We start from the raw sequence: 14,905 nt of genomic DNA, 5'->3' as shown, positions 1-14,905 counted from the left end.
TTTTTGAAAACAGTTTAGGTTTACAATCTCACTTCATTCAATTTGCCTAAAGTGAAATTTAGCTAGCTTTAGTAGATACCTACCTAGCTACATAACGTTGAATAAGGGGCAAGTCAGCACCCAAAAAGGTGACCTGGCTAGCCAGTATACTTTTCTAACTCTTCCGCAGCTAACTGGCTATCAAAATAGAATGATTCCTGCTTTATTTTATCCTCCATAAAGTTTGCTTTCCAACCATATTATATGAAATTTCAAAAATCCTAGTTAAACATTGACGTCATCAATTTATATTTAATAGCCAGTATCTTGATTTGCAGTCATTTTTAACAATGCGTTTTTATGTTCGTTTGAAAGATCATAAAATTGTCTTTTAAGTAATTTATAATATAACGTATTTTGTGATAATCGGTTTCATACGTAGAATTTGCTGATACGCAGTTTTTTAACTAATCACGAGTATGTACCTTAAAATTCTGAATCCAACTACATCGACTTGACGCATCTAGAGCAATTTCGTCAGGTTCTAACTTCAATAACAGGTGATTTACAGGCAAATGCGTGTAAAAGATCATTTGTTTTAAAAGACGGTGTCTGAAACCTAAGAAATGTTTTATTGCCTTGTCTTTTCTATCCCGCAAATTTGTCCCCAGCTTTTTGTGGGGGCCCCTCTTTGTATTAATTTGTAATGTACTTTAACGCTCCTGCGCTATGACGTTTACTTCTTTTCCTTTAATTTTTTTCGGATTTTATATTTATTTGTTTATGTTTTTATATCCTTTTTGTGTTTATTATTGTTTGTTTTTTTATATGGCACGTCTCGGCCACCGTACACAATTTTTTTCTTATCGATCATTTTACATAAACATTCTTTTAAAATAAAACGTATTGTAAACAGCCAAGCCTTTCTCGCACAAAAAACATATTTTCAATCTTTATTTCTAAAAGTTTTATCATCTCTTAACCATTTAATCTATTTTAAATTTAATTAAATATTTCTTTTTTTTAGTTAATTTCCTTTTTTCCTTTTATCTCTTTATAAACTTAATTAAATATTTCTTTTTTTTTTGTAATTTTCCCTTTTTTTCTTTTAATTTTTTAAATATAACTAAATGTTATCACTTTCTAATTTCCTTTACTTTTTTCTCCTTTCCTTTATTTCTGTAAATTTAATATTTTTTTTGTAATTTTTCTTACTTTTGTTTCCTTCTGTTTCTTGTTCAACGTTGTCAGCCCGGCTAGCTCAGTCGGTAGAGCATGAGACTCTTAATCTCAGGGTCGTGGGTTCGAGCCCCACGTTGGGCGCTTTTGTTGTTCCTGTTGGTATTTATTGTGAACCCACTGTGCCTGTAAAAGCTGATACTCCCAACCACATCGGACTACGTTCATTTTTACTTTTTTTAAACTGGGGTCTCATTCAACTGAACTCCCAATTTTGAGCTCGAATCCAGATTCCCATAGATTTACCAACGCTGGTAACAGAGATAAGGCGTTGCAACACTTGTGGTAATTATTTTAACGTTAAGTATTATCCACAACAAAAATCCAAAACTTATGACCCTGACGTGAATTGAACACGCAACCTTCTGATCTGGAGTCAGACGCGCTACCATTGCGCCACAGAGTCGTTTCTGACATCTGGTCTTCATTTGTGGCATAATCACTTTGCCGTAAAACGAAAAAGAAAGAAAAGTTGTTTCCGCCCGGGCTCGAACCGGGGACCTTGCGCGTGTTAGGCGCACGTGATAACCACTACACTACGGAAACTTGCTTGGTTCTACAAAACATTTAATCGGCCGGCTTTTTGTGGTGGGTTTTTTTTTCGTGTAATTTTTGCTCTTTTGCTTAATCCAAAACATTTGTTATTCCAAATAAAATTATCACTATCTTATTTATTTTTTTAAAAAGTTTTCTACAGGTTGACTTTAAAAATTGAAATTGTCGTTGGAACGAGTTTATTTTCAAGGTAAATTTTCAACATTTTCCCACCCACGACAGCCCAGTTGTTATATTTATTTAAATTATTTATAATGAATTTTACTTTTTATTTTTTATAGATCGTGCTTAGATAACTATTTGGTAAGCTGTTAAACAAAGTTTCTAAAACTAGGAACGCAAAAAGGTTAAATGGTGAAGGTTTTAGGCTCACATACTATAAAAAGTTCAACATGTTCAACATGATAATGTACAACTGAGTATACGAAAAAATGTTTTTTTTTTTAAAAAAAAATATTTTTTTTCAGTGATTAGGTAGCAAAAGATCTGGGCTTTTAAATGGTGCAAAAATATTTTTTTTAAAAATGTATTTAAGATAGATTATTATTCCCCCAATTTTTTTTTATAAATTACTTTTTTGTTATGCGATAAAGATCAAATATTTGTTCACACGTAATCATCTTGGGCATTAATCTTTACTACTCAATTATGTTCACGGTTAATGATAGCCGACTCAAAGAGGAAAATGATTTTCGTATGTAGTTAAAAGACTCTTTTGAAGTTTTCTCCTATTTCTCATAAGGATATTTTCTTTTTCTATGTTGTCTTCCTAAGTTAAATTACCGTGAAAAACATGGCAAAACCAGTTTACAAGTTTAACAGCGAATAAAAATGTCCTATCGTCATAAAGCTTTTATATCATCGAAAAAAAGAACAATACCTAAAACAAAAATATTTGACTCGCCGGCTAAAAAGAAGATTAAAGCAAAAGGTTTCTACTGCCGATCGTCCAGATAGCACTAGTCGAAAAAAAATTGCAGACGCTGTGTCATCCAGCGATAGCGATGACGAATACGCAAACTTTCCGCCATGCAACTGGATCGTTGATTTAAATCTATTGACAGATTGTTTAAAAAGATCCTCCGTTTGCAAAATCTGTCATGACCAAGAAAGTATAAAGCAGCACTCTCGCATTCAACAGCATGTTTCCGTAGTGTAGTGGTTATCACGTGCGCCTAACACGCGCAAGGTCCCCGGTTCGAGCCCGGGCGGAAACAACTTTTCTTTCTTTTTCGTTTTACGGCAAAGTGATTATGGCACAAGTAAAGACCAGATGTCAGTAACGACTCTGTGGCGCAATGGTAGCGCGTCTGACTCCAGATCAGAAGGTTGCGTGTTCAATTCACGTCAGGGTCATAAGTTTTGGATTTTTGCTGTTGATAATACTTAACGTTAAAATAATTACCACAAGTGTTGCAACGCCTTATATCTGTTACCAGCGTTGGTAAATCTATGGGAATCTGGATTCGAGCTCAAAATTTGGATTTCAGTTGAATGAGACCCCGGTTTAAAAAAAGTAAAAATGAACGTAGTCCGATGTGGTTTGGAGTATCAGCCTTTACAGGCACAGTGGGTTCACAATAAATACCAACAGGAACAACAAAAGCGCCCAACGTGGAGCTCGAACCCACGACCCTGAGATTAAGAGTCTCATGCTCTACCGACTGAGCTTAAATTTACGCCCATTGCACGGCCATTCAGTTTGTACAAGAAACGGGAAATTCAGTCTGCGCGTGCTTCAAAAGGCAGAAGTTAAACAACTGATAATTTAGGCTCGCGCGGGGAATGGACACACGTGCTTATCAACACCTCCTGTGTTCTGTTAGCCAACCGGATAATTTCTGATCAGATTTTAATGTTTTTATCAAGGAATCCAAATATATATTTTGCTATTGCCATGCTCAGCTAAGAACATACAAAATAGCGGGAATTCGCCGGAAAATGTCGCAAGTAAAAAGACACATATTTCACGATCTGTCAGTAACTTTTCCTAATAAGTTTTTCATGATAAGTGTTATACATAGCAATTATTCGGCTTTCTATACATGTATCTAATAAGTTACTGTTATACTTTTAGATAAAGTTATTAATAAAAGTTTAGACCATAGTTTTCGCTAGCTAGCTACACTAAAATCGAACATGGCTGCCTGACATCTTCAAAACCTATCTCAAGTTTGTAGAATTTGCCAATAGTTGTTGCCTAAGAACTCTCACAATGTGCTTAGTGCATTAAACGTTAAAGTAAAAGAACCTCTCAAGAAATATTTCTTAGTAGACATTGATAAGGATAAGGATGATATTCATCCAAAGAATATTTGCATGAAGTGCTATTGCAAGTTAAAAAAATATGGTAACATAATGCAACTTCTCAGCACTTAAATATTTCATGGTGTCAGCATAGCAGTAATTGTACTTTTTGCACTCAATTTAAAACATTAAAAAGAGGTGGGAGGCCAAAAAAGAGAGGAAGTACCAGGCGATATTCTGGAAAACATTTATACTGGACAAAAGAATGCTCGCTAAAATTACTACATAAAATGTCGGCAGACATTATTCCTGACAAATGTAATATAAAAAGTTTAACATCTGAACAAAATAGTCATTTGCATCTGTGTACTTGTCCAGTTCAACCCATTTTAATAACTGCCTGTCATCACACACTTTGTTTTAAATGTTTGTTGCTGCAGGTTGAAGGCCTGCTGCTGACAGAAACCAAGTGTCCTGTTTGATCTAAAGAAGAGAAATCAACAGCTATAGCACCAGATTCTATAATACCATCAAAGGGTATAACTGATATGACAAAGTGTCTTAAGCTGGAATGTGTAATAGGATGTGGAATTAATTTTGATATTTTGGAATGAACTCAAGAGAAATACACCAAGCATCATGTTGTGGTCAAAAAAATATCTTGGCGACATCATCACATACATTGTTAAACGACTTGTTCGCTCTAGATAAAAGTAGTCCTATTTCACGAGAATTTGAAGAAGCTGTCCTTTGTGTCATAAAAACAAAAATGGCACAGTCAATGTTGCCAAATAAAAGTATCGAGTTTATGACTGGTGGTTCTCGGGTAAAAAATAGCATTCTTATTTTACTTTAATGTCAGAAAATTTTCCTGAAATTCGATCAGCAAAAAATAAACTTCCAATGTGATATATCTAAATTTGGCCAAATCTATAAAATTTTGTGAAACGTCAAACAATTTTCTAACATTAAAGTTATTTCGCATTTATTACAAAGTCTAACATACGAAGTATCCAGCACAATGATCATAATGCTTTGTTTTATCCACACCAAAAGCTATTAAGGGAACTGAAGTAACTCGCAAAACTCTCCAAATCAGAAACAGGTTTTTACAAAACCAACTGGTAGAACATCTTCATCCATGGTTAACCAAACATATAAATTAGTAAACAGTTTTCAAGAAAATGAAAAAGAAAATAGTTTGAAGCAACCTGATATTTTATCAACATCAATCTCTGCAGAGACATTGATATCTATGAAAGTTGACTTAGGGATCCCATGGGAAAAATTACACAAAATGGAACGGCATGCATACTTCCCATTATATACGTTAAGTAAGGTTTATAGTAAGGTTTTAGTAAGGTTTTCATTTATTTGATAAAAAATAATTTTGGCGTTTGGTAACAGCAGCAAAAATCACAATTCCAATAAACAACATTGACATTTTCATCCATAATTACATTTTTATTTATTATTATTTGTCAATAGATGGCTAAAAACCTTTAACATCAAAGTTGCTTCCCAGGCAAGACAACGAAAGGTGGCAAAGGAGTGGACAGGGGATGACATAGTTGTTGAAAGTGTTCCCTTCAGATTTCAAATTAAAGAGGAAAAGGGATCTTATGACGTTAGAGAGGCACCATGGGGTTACGTACTGGTTTCACATTACGTTCTTTGTTACTTAAATTTATTATACAAGTAAGTTTCTCTACTACAAATCTCACAAATGCACAGTAAATTAAAATGTTATTGAATTCCATATAATTGTATTTTATTAAGGTATGCTCAATTTGTTGAGAAACAAACTCCTGATAATGAGATCCATGTAAAGATTGGTGGGGACCATGGTTGGAAATCGTTTAAAATGTCCTATCAATACTGTAACACACTTCATCCAAACAGCAAAGGGAATATAGTTGTGTTCAGTGCTTTCGAAGCAAAGGACTACAGAGTAAATCTGAAGATGGGGCTTGACACATTTAAATCTCAAATTGATACTTTACAAACACAAAACTGAAGGTATAAATATTTTTTTAGGTAAATACATTTAGGAATGTATACATATCTACAACTAACAGATATTATAAACTCTTTTTTTTTTTCAGAACAAGAAATATGAGAGTTTTCATTTATGGTGATTATGAGTTCCTTTGTGCTATTTATGGATTGACTGGAGCAAATGGTATTGCATTAGTTGACGATTTTAATAAATAAATTATAACTTATTGATAATTTTTAAAAAATTGACTTTTTAATTAAGGTCGTCACTGCTGCTTATTTTACAACATAACATCAAAAGAATTACAAGTATCATTGGCAACAAGAGGAAATTATGAAAAACGAACACTACTCACTTTGAAATTTGATTACGATAATTTCAAGCTGCTGGTGGAAATATAAAAGATGCGAAACACTTTAACAATGTTATCGATGAAGTTATGTTTAATGTTCCCATAGAGCAAGTGAGTCTTTTTTCATTAACTAAGCCATCTAAGTAATGATAGTGAATGTTTTTATCACCCTAACATCTCCATTGAAATACATTTCATCCTAATATTTTTTCATTGTGGATTGTTAAAACCTCGAACGTTAACATATATTTTTCTTCTAGGTTGCATTACCAGCTTTACATATTTCGTTGGGGTCGTATCTTAAATTCTTCATTATGCTCGAAGATCGTTGTCATCTTTTGGACGTGAAAATTGCAGCAGCTATGGCAGTAAATAACAGGAAGTTAGATCAAAATGGTTTGATGCATATGTTACAACACAGTCCAAGATAAGAGACTCCAATATCTTGCAGGCGACTACGAAAACAAAATAAATTTGGTTTACGAAGCAATAAATTCAAATATTTTAAAAAATCCTGATCAAGAGGTAGAAATCAATGAAGTTTTTTAACCTTGGTTGGTCCATTTAAAAACCAAATTAAAAGAAAAGGTAATTATGTTTGTTTTTATTAGTTATAGTCATTTATATTGCACTACTAAAAATTATATGTATATTATCTATTTAGTTGTCACAAATTGAGGAGCTAAACAAAAAACGTAAACCATACCTAAAGAAGTTTACCGAATGGGTTTCGTTGACACAGATATTCACACAGATGCTATTCAAATAGCAACACAGTTCAAACACCTTTTTCTCAAATATGCACTGTGCTATAACTTGATGAATTCGTGTGATTTATTTAGTGATGAAAACATGGATGAATTGGGTAAGGGGCCGTCCGACAAACGACGTTTATACTTTTTAACCGGTTTACGCCTCTTGGTTTGGTAAAAGATTTTTCTTAAAGCTGTTTATAACATAAGAAAGCTCCATATTGATACTGGCACTGTTACTGTATATGTATACTACGTCTTGCTAACCAGATTATAAAGGATGGTGCTATTCCAAGTGAGTGGCAGTCGAGTGTAATAGTGAACTGTTTCAAGGGCAAGGGTGATGCATTAGAAAGGGGTAACTATAGAGGTTTGAAGTTGGTTGAAAGTTATTGAAAGTTATTGAAAGAGTGATTGATAAGTTACTTAGAGAAAGAATTGATATAGATAAGATGCAATTTGGTTTTGTTCCAGGGCGTGGCACTACAGATGCAATATTTTTACTCAGACAGCTTCAGGAAAAGTATTTAGGAAAGAGAAAGAATCTCTATTTTGCCTTTATAGATTTAGAGAAAGCTTTTGATAGAGTGCCACGTAAAGTTATTCGGTGGGCTATGAGAAAATTAGGTGTGGATGAGTGGCTAGTTACGATGGTTCAGTCTATGTACAGCAATGCTAGAAGTCGTGTCAGGATTAACGATTCACTTAGTGATGAATTTAGTGTAAATGTTGGTGTACATCAGGGTTCTGTACTTAGTCCTTTGTTGTTTATTCTAGTCTTAGAAGCGCTGTCGATGGAGTTCAGAACAGGTTGTCCATGGGAGTTATTGTATGCAGATGATTTGGTTCTCATAGCAGAGTCGATGGAAGAATTAGTTGAAAAGTTTGAGAAGTGGGAGAAAGGACTAGAAGAGAAAGGGCTGAAGGTAAACACAGCAAAGTCTAAAGTCATGATAAGTAGCATTGCAGCCAAGTGTGACCTTGTAGTTGGAAAGTGGCCTTGTGGAGTTTGCAGGAAAGGGGTTGGTAGTAACTCAATTTTTTGTCAGACTTGCAAGCATTGGGTACATAAGAAGTGCAGTAGTATTAGTGGAAGGTTAAGAGCTGACATACAGTTTGTATGCAAGCGTTGCAAAGGTGAGATTGTAGAGAATGAAGTATTTCCAGCTTTAATGATGTACAACAGTGGCTCGTTAGAGATAGTTAAGAACTTCTGTTACTTAGGTGATATGTTGGGCAGTGAAGGGGGTGTTGGAAGAAGTGTTACTTGCAGGATAGGTTCTGCTTGGAAAAAGTTTAGAGAGTTACTTCCTTTATTGACTAGCAGAGTCCTGTCAATTGAGGTAAAAGGTAGGTTGTATGAGGCCTGTGTAAGAAGTGTTATGTTGTACGGTAGTGAGATTTGGGCAGTGAAGCAGGAAGATCTTGACCGTTTAGAAAGGAATGATATGAGAATGGTTAGGTGGATGTGTAATGCCAGTCTGAGAGACAGAAAGAGTTCAGATGAGCTAAGAAGCAGGCTAAGTCTCCGTAGAATTAAAGATGTTATCCAGATAAGAAGATTGAATTGGCTGGGGCACTTGGAAAGAATGAAGGAGGATAATTGGGTAAGAAAGTGTAGAGACTTGATAGTTCCTGGGGCAAAGCCCAGAGGCAGACCGAGAAAGACTTGGCAGGAGGTTATAAGGACAGACTTGATAGAAAGGAAGTTGAGTTTAGATCTAACACAGTCTAGATCAGATTGGAAGAGGGTCATTAATATACCCCGTCCAACCCATGCTAGCATGGAAAACAGACGTTAAGCCGAGAATGATGATGATGATGATGATGTCAATCAACTGTACTTAATGATCTTTTCTAGATGCTGCAATAAAAGATTTAATGGATTATCTATGAACCACTTTTCCAAACCGGTCTATAACACCAAAACTCCACATGTTGGAGGACCATGTAGTTGACTTTATAAAGAGGTGGCACTTTGGTCTTGGCATGTATGGTGAACAAGGAGGAGAGAGCATACATCCAGAGTTTAACAAATTGAGAGCTACTTATGCATCAGTCCGACCACATAACGCTCGAGTCAAAGTTATGCTTGAGCGACATCATCTGAAAGTCAAACCGATGGCAAAAAGCATGACCCCTCAAGTAAAAAAAAGAAAATTTAAGGACATTTAAAATATATTTTTATATTTAAGGAACGTTTTATGGCTACACTGCATCTATACTACACAGAAAATATAATTTTTAAGCAGTTACCTGACTGATGGTTCATTTGCTTCTTCGTGTCTGATGCCCCAGGTTTGGGGCTTTACAAGTTCTGTAAAAAAAAGCACAGTGCTTCGACGTCCGTTTTGCTGTTTCCACATATCATATATACATCCACAAGCAACTTCAGTACTAGCCAAAAAACCTTTAATACCAGGAAATTTTAAATCTTCAAAACCTTCCATCTCGTGAGAGCTTTACCAGGTCGCCAAAATTCACTTTTTTTCTGAAATATAACGCACAAGAATCGCGCAGGCGCAGACTGAATTTCCCGTCTTGAATGGCCGCGATTGGTCTACACGAAATTTGGTGAAACAATAACAGGTACGGTAAAAGGTGGTGATGATGGAGGAGTAAACATGTGTGGCATTGGTAAGATAGGTGATGGTAATACTGGTGAAATGTTAATGGGTGGTATTACTTTTAATGCTGGTTCACCTGCTTCTGTTGCAACAGATGTTTTTCCCTTTCTACAGTATGAACGTTTACACTGTCCAGATTGGTCTTCATGATTGGTGAACTTAATAGGGTTCTTTAAACCTTCCATTGTGTTTGCTCGTTCACAAACAACTGGCAAAGTATCAACTGAAATGTACACAGCTTTAAGGACAGGTCTTCCTTGCATCAGTGTTATGATCTCTTTGCTTCGAATTTTGTCTTTGAACAAAGTCTAAGGGTGGTCTCGTTGATGTTGAACAAAGTAATATTAGTATTATTCAACAGGTGTTGACTGCTAAATAACCTCGCACGAATGGCATTGTACTCCTTTAAAATGGTACCCCAACGAGAACGGTACTGTCTGCTTCCGGCACTACGTGTAGATGTGTGTGGTACTGTTATTTTCTGGCACAGATGAATACAAATAGCCTCAACCACCCTACTTTTTGATGGGAAAAGAGCAGGGGAGGCACCTGACAAAAACGATCTCTTCATTTGCACCAAACCAGTAAAACCTTCCCTCTTCCTTGTGCAGAAGCGTCCTTTTACTGGCTTCCGGTAAACAGTTGTATATGTTATTGGCTTTTTGTCATATTCGTCCAGTTGATTGAAGAGACTAGTGATTTTTTGTGCATCTTCATCCGAAATACTGGACCATGCGATGCTAAAAGAGCTTGTGCCAACGCATCAACATGATTCCAACCAGGAATTCCTTTTGAGTCGGTAGTAGCGGTAGTGGTGTCATCGATCTCTTCTGTGCCATCATCATCTCCATCAGCAAAGTCCTCTACTGGATGGTTGACAGCAGAAGTATCGATATCTACATCAACCTATATGCCCTCATCTTCTAACTTGCACCCGTTTTCGATGGTACTGTCTACGTAAGCTTGAGTAAAGCTCATGTCAATTTGTCGAAAAACATATTCCATACCAATTACTTCATTCGTTGCTTTATTTGGAACAGGTTTGTTGTTAAACATTTCTCCATATACATCCAAATGCATTTTGTTGAACTTTGCAACGAGTTCAACATCGAAGGAACGTAAAGAAAGCATCCCTGGACCTTCTGCCTGTTTTTTTTCTACTGCATTGGCAGAAGATCCTGGAATAAACTTTAACAGGTGGCAGTGAAAAGATTCTAATGAAGTGCTTCTCTGGCACAGCGGTACAATGGAAAAAACGAAGCTCTTTTTTTAACCATTTTCACTTGAGTATATAATGGCATGTCTGGGTCTTGGGTGCAAACAATATGCTTCTTTTGCTCATTATATATTTCCACCATGTTCTCCCTTAGGAATGGCACACCTAAAGTGTCAGTACACCCAGTATATGTAAGGATAAGTTCTTCAAATTTTTTTGTGGTAACTGAAGCACCTCTCGTTTTTCTTTTGCAATGTCTGGCCAATTCATATTTTGTTATTGCATTGGTAACCGCTTTTAACGAGGGTGCCGACAGTCCTTTCATCTGAAGCTCTTCCTTCTTAGCAGCAACTAACTTTTTGTAATCACCTTCTTCCCATTCAAAAATACATCCTGAGGGCTGTGACATAAAGGAACCATAAAGAGGGTGGGATTCGGAAGTACAGCCAAGCGCAATGCGCCTCATGAAGTGCCAAATGTCCAAGCGAACTTCCAAACTGTCCCAAGATGGAAAGAACCTCTTAAACCTTGATGGTACACTGAGACTACAACAATCTCTGTCTGTATACAAAAGGCTAGGTGGTGGGACATCTGCGTTTTTGTACCGTGACATCAGACCATCTGCCATAGGTTGCAAAGACTCATTTGACTCTGATGATGTGACAATGCTTTGCAAAATAGGACCATACTCATTACCAACGTTTCTCAACTAAGTTTCAGATGTTTTTGCATCTCCTGTAAGTCTTGACAATATTTTTTTGTTAGAATCGATTTTTAAAACATCTCCAAATACACTGGTAACCGATGCCTTGCATATGTCCAATCTGGACCACACATCTCTTGCGTATGCAGCCAAAAACCACTTGGAATTAGGTAGGACCCGAAATGCATCAGCTTTAGCATATACGCATGGTTTTGCATTTACCATGGCCAATGCTGCCTTATGCTTTTGACAATCTCTGAGAAAGTTCAGATTTCTTATGACCCAGTGTTCACGGTGCATTTCAAGCAGAGTGTTCTTCAGGGCGTTGCTACTATTTCCAAGAGTTCTTCATTTCAAGAAAGAAATGATAGCAGTGTCACATGCATAGTGGTACGTATAATGGTACTACGTTACGACATAAGGTAGCTGTTCCAACATGCGGCTGTCCATTGCTACGATTGTTTTACTACAAGCACAACCCAAATATTCTGATGCAAGATAGTAAAAATCTTTTAAATCCAAAACCAGGCGCACTTTTTGGTGTATACCTCGGGATTGTACACTTCTACCACAATTGGGACATTTAAAATCAAAGTTGTACATCATCCGGGGCATCCATAGAAACATTCTTCTCTAAAAATACTTATCCGGCACAGGCTTAGAAATTGATGATGATTTTACAGGTGGTGGATGGTTCCATAATTTCATTGGTTGTTGAAATCGATCAGGCGTGTCTCTTTCATTTGCAAAAATTTGATGACCTATCCACTGTCGTTCAGCTATTGCCACATTGGTAGACCAACCTTTTGGCAGACGTTGACTGTAGTCATTGGAGTGCCTTGGGAACTTTGATGGACTTCTTTTCTAAAGAAACATAAAATTTAAAACATTACATTTTGCTTGATATATATATATATATATATATATATATATATATATATATATATATATATATATATATATATATATATATATATATATATATATATATATATATATATATATATATATATATATATATATATATATATATATATATATATATATATATATATATATATATATATATATATATATATATATATATATATATATATATATATATATATATATATATATATATATATATATATACATACATATGTGTTTACAAAATAAATCACTAAAACAAACAATCATCATCATCATCATTCTCGGCTTAACGTCCGTTTTCCATGCTAATACATGCAATATATAAAAACTTACAAAAACTGTCTTTTAAGACATGATTGCATGATTTCACATTTCTTACTCATATTTAAAAATAAATCTTTGCAAAATATTTTAAAATAGCTTATTTGCAATCTTCACAATCAAATGAAACTAACACAGTTACACTTACAGGTTTTGGTGGTGTCTTGGGTAACGCATCACTCACCACATTATTCTTTGTTTGACACGATGAGGAAAAAGACTAAAATAAACAAGCCATTATATATATAAATTTTAAATATAAGACTTGCTAAAAAAACTATATGTATTAGTACCACTTACAGATTGAGTTTGTGCAATTTTGTTGTTTTCAGGCTAACAAAATATAATGGTAAAATCAATATTTTAAACTTAACGTAAAGAAATCTCTTATCCCTATAAATTTGACATTCTTATAACTCATATCTTTTGTTGTTGCAATACTCGAAGCTTGTGTTGGCTAACAAAATGTAAACTTAAGCTTATACTTTAACAGTTAACGTAAAGTTTTTTTTCCTCATCCAAATATCCTTGTGACAAAAACAATGCGTGACCCGGACTAACGTTTAAGATTCCAAGACACATAAGTATATACAAAAGCTTTGCATCTTATTTTTAAAAAGAAATGTAAAAGGTTGATACCTTTGGTGGAGATTTGTAATATGTAAATCTTTGCTTCACTTTTATCGGGCTTACAGTAGATGAGGCTGAAGTTTAAGCAGGTGAGGTGGAGATATTTGTTGAGGTGCGATGAACGGATGTTGGGGGTGGAGGTGTTAGTGTTGAAGATGGTTTGGTAGGCTAAATATATATGCAAATTTGATATACACATGTCTCTACATCATCATCATCATTCTCGGCTTAACGTGGGTAATGCTAATGCATTACCCACGCTAGCATGGGTTGGACAGGGTATATTAATGACCCTGTCCAACCCGCTCTAGACTGTGTTAGATCTAAACTCAACTTCCTCTGTATCAAGTCTGTCCTTATAACCTCCTGCCAAGTCTTTCTCGGTCTGCCTCTGGGCTTTGCCCCAGGAACTATCAAGTTTCTACACTTTCTTACCCAATTATCCTCCTCCATTCTTGGAGACTTAGCCTGCTTCTTAGCTCATCTGAACTCTTTTTGTCTCTCAGACTGGTGTTACACACCCACCTAACCATTCTCATATCATTCCTTTCTAAACGCTCAAGATCTTCCTGCTTCACTGCCCATGTCTCACTACCGTACAACATAACACTTCTTACACAGGCCTCATACAACCTACCTTTTACCTCAATTGACAGGGCTCTCCTAGTCAACAAAGGAAGTAACTCTCTGAACTTTTTCCAAGCAGAACCTATCCTGCAAGTAACACTTCTTCCAACACCCCTTCACTGCCCAACATATCACCTAAGTAACAGAAGTTCTCAACTATCTCTAACGAGCCACTGTTGTACATAATAAAGCTGGAAAAACTTCATTCTCTATAATCTCACCTTTGCAACGCTTGCATACAAACTGAATGTCAGCTCTTAACCTTCCACTAATACTACTGCACTTCTTATGTACCCAATGCTTGCAAGTCTGACAAAAAATTGAGTTACTACCAACCCCTTTCCTGCAAACTCCACAAGGCCACTTTCCGACTACAAGGTCCTTCTAATTTATGTCAGCATTAAATAAATGTAATAATGCAAATCCTGGGAATCAGCCTTACCGTCTGTTGATAGGTACATGTACATGCGATGACGTTACCAAAAAGATCTTTTGATTTTGTTGCATCGTGACGACAACAAGATTTAATTTTCATCAATTCACGATGCCACTTTGTATCTCATGCAGGCCACAGACACCCGTTGGAAATTAAGATTTCTGTTGGCAAATAATCGCAATCGGACTAGCCAATCCTTTTTGGACGGAACAGTCTTCGGCATTTTAAAAACTGTTGCAGTAATGCTAAGTTAGCTGAGCAAGAGACTATAAATAAAAATTAAATTTATGTTTATAGCTAGCATAAGCAG

At 35.6% G+C, this 14,905-nt stretch overlaps 2 long non-coding RNA genes and 5 other non-coding genes across 11 annotated transcripts; 4 read left to right on the top strand and 3 right to left on the bottom strand.

Annotated features, from left to right (window-relative positions):
- The first annotated feature begins 1,229 nt into the window (after nt 1-1,229).
- Trnak-cuu (transfer RNA lysine (anticodon CUU)) lies at nt 1,230-1,302 on the top strand. Its single transcript has one exon. It is a non-coding gene; the product is annotated as a tRNA-Lys (tRNA).
- A 250-nt stretch (nt 1,303-1,552) lies between these two features.
- On the bottom strand, nt 1,553-1,624 carry Trnaw-cca (transfer RNA tryptophan (anticodon CCA)). Its single transcript has one exon. It is a non-coding gene; the product is annotated as a tRNA-Trp (tRNA).
- A 67-nt stretch (nt 1,625-1,691) lies between these two features.
- On the bottom strand, nt 1,692-1,764 carry Trnav-aac (transfer RNA valine (anticodon AAC)). The gene has a single exon. It is a non-coding gene; the product is annotated as a tRNA-Val (tRNA).
- Nucleotides 1,765-2,917: 1,153 nt separating this feature from the next.
- Nucleotides 2,918-2,990, top strand: Trnav-aac (transfer RNA valine (anticodon AAC)). The gene has a single exon. It is a non-coding gene; the product is annotated as a tRNA-Val (tRNA).
- Nucleotides 2,991-3,057: 67 nt separating this feature from the next.
- Nucleotides 3,058-3,129, top strand: Trnaw-cca (transfer RNA tryptophan (anticodon CCA)). The gene has a single exon. It is a non-coding gene; the product is annotated as a tRNA-Trp (tRNA).
- Nucleotides 3,130-4,225: 1,096 nt separating this feature from the next.
- LOC130625488 (uncharacterized) lies at nt 4,226-14,574 on the bottom strand. Of its 5 annotated transcripts, XR_008981719.1 has the most exons (5): nt 13,542-14,574; nt 13,203-13,235; nt 13,051-13,122; nt 5,027-6,731; nt 4,226-4,503 (listed from the first exon to the last, which is right to left on the bottom strand). It is a non-coding gene; the product is annotated as an uncharacterized LOC130625488 (long non-coding RNA). The 5 variants fall into 5 exon arrangements; XR_008981717.1 differs by lacking the exon at nt 13,203-13,235; XR_008981718.1 differs by lacking the exon at nt 13,203-13,235 and having other exon boundaries at nt 6,375-6,731; nt 13,542-14,573.
- On the top strand, nt 6,124-7,401 carry LOC130625489 (uncharacterized). The gene is made up of 3 exons (XR_008981722.1): nt 6,124-6,202; nt 6,281-6,482; nt 6,632-7,401. It is a non-coding gene; the product is annotated as an uncharacterized LOC130625489 (long non-coding RNA).
- Nucleotides 14,575-14,905: the final 331 nt, after the last annotated feature.

This window comes from Hydractinia symbiolongicarpus, chromosome 14, assembly GCF_029227915.1.
Source record: "Hydractinia symbiolongicarpus strain clone_291-10 chromosome 14, HSymV2.1, whole genome shotgun sequence".
NCBI classification, from domain to species: domain Eukaryota; kingdom Metazoa; phylum Cnidaria; class Hydrozoa; order Anthoathecata; family Hydractiniidae; genus Hydractinia; species Hydractinia symbiolongicarpus.
Note: the sequence above shows the minus strand (reverse complement) of the source record. Positions and strands in the feature narration are given on the sequence as shown.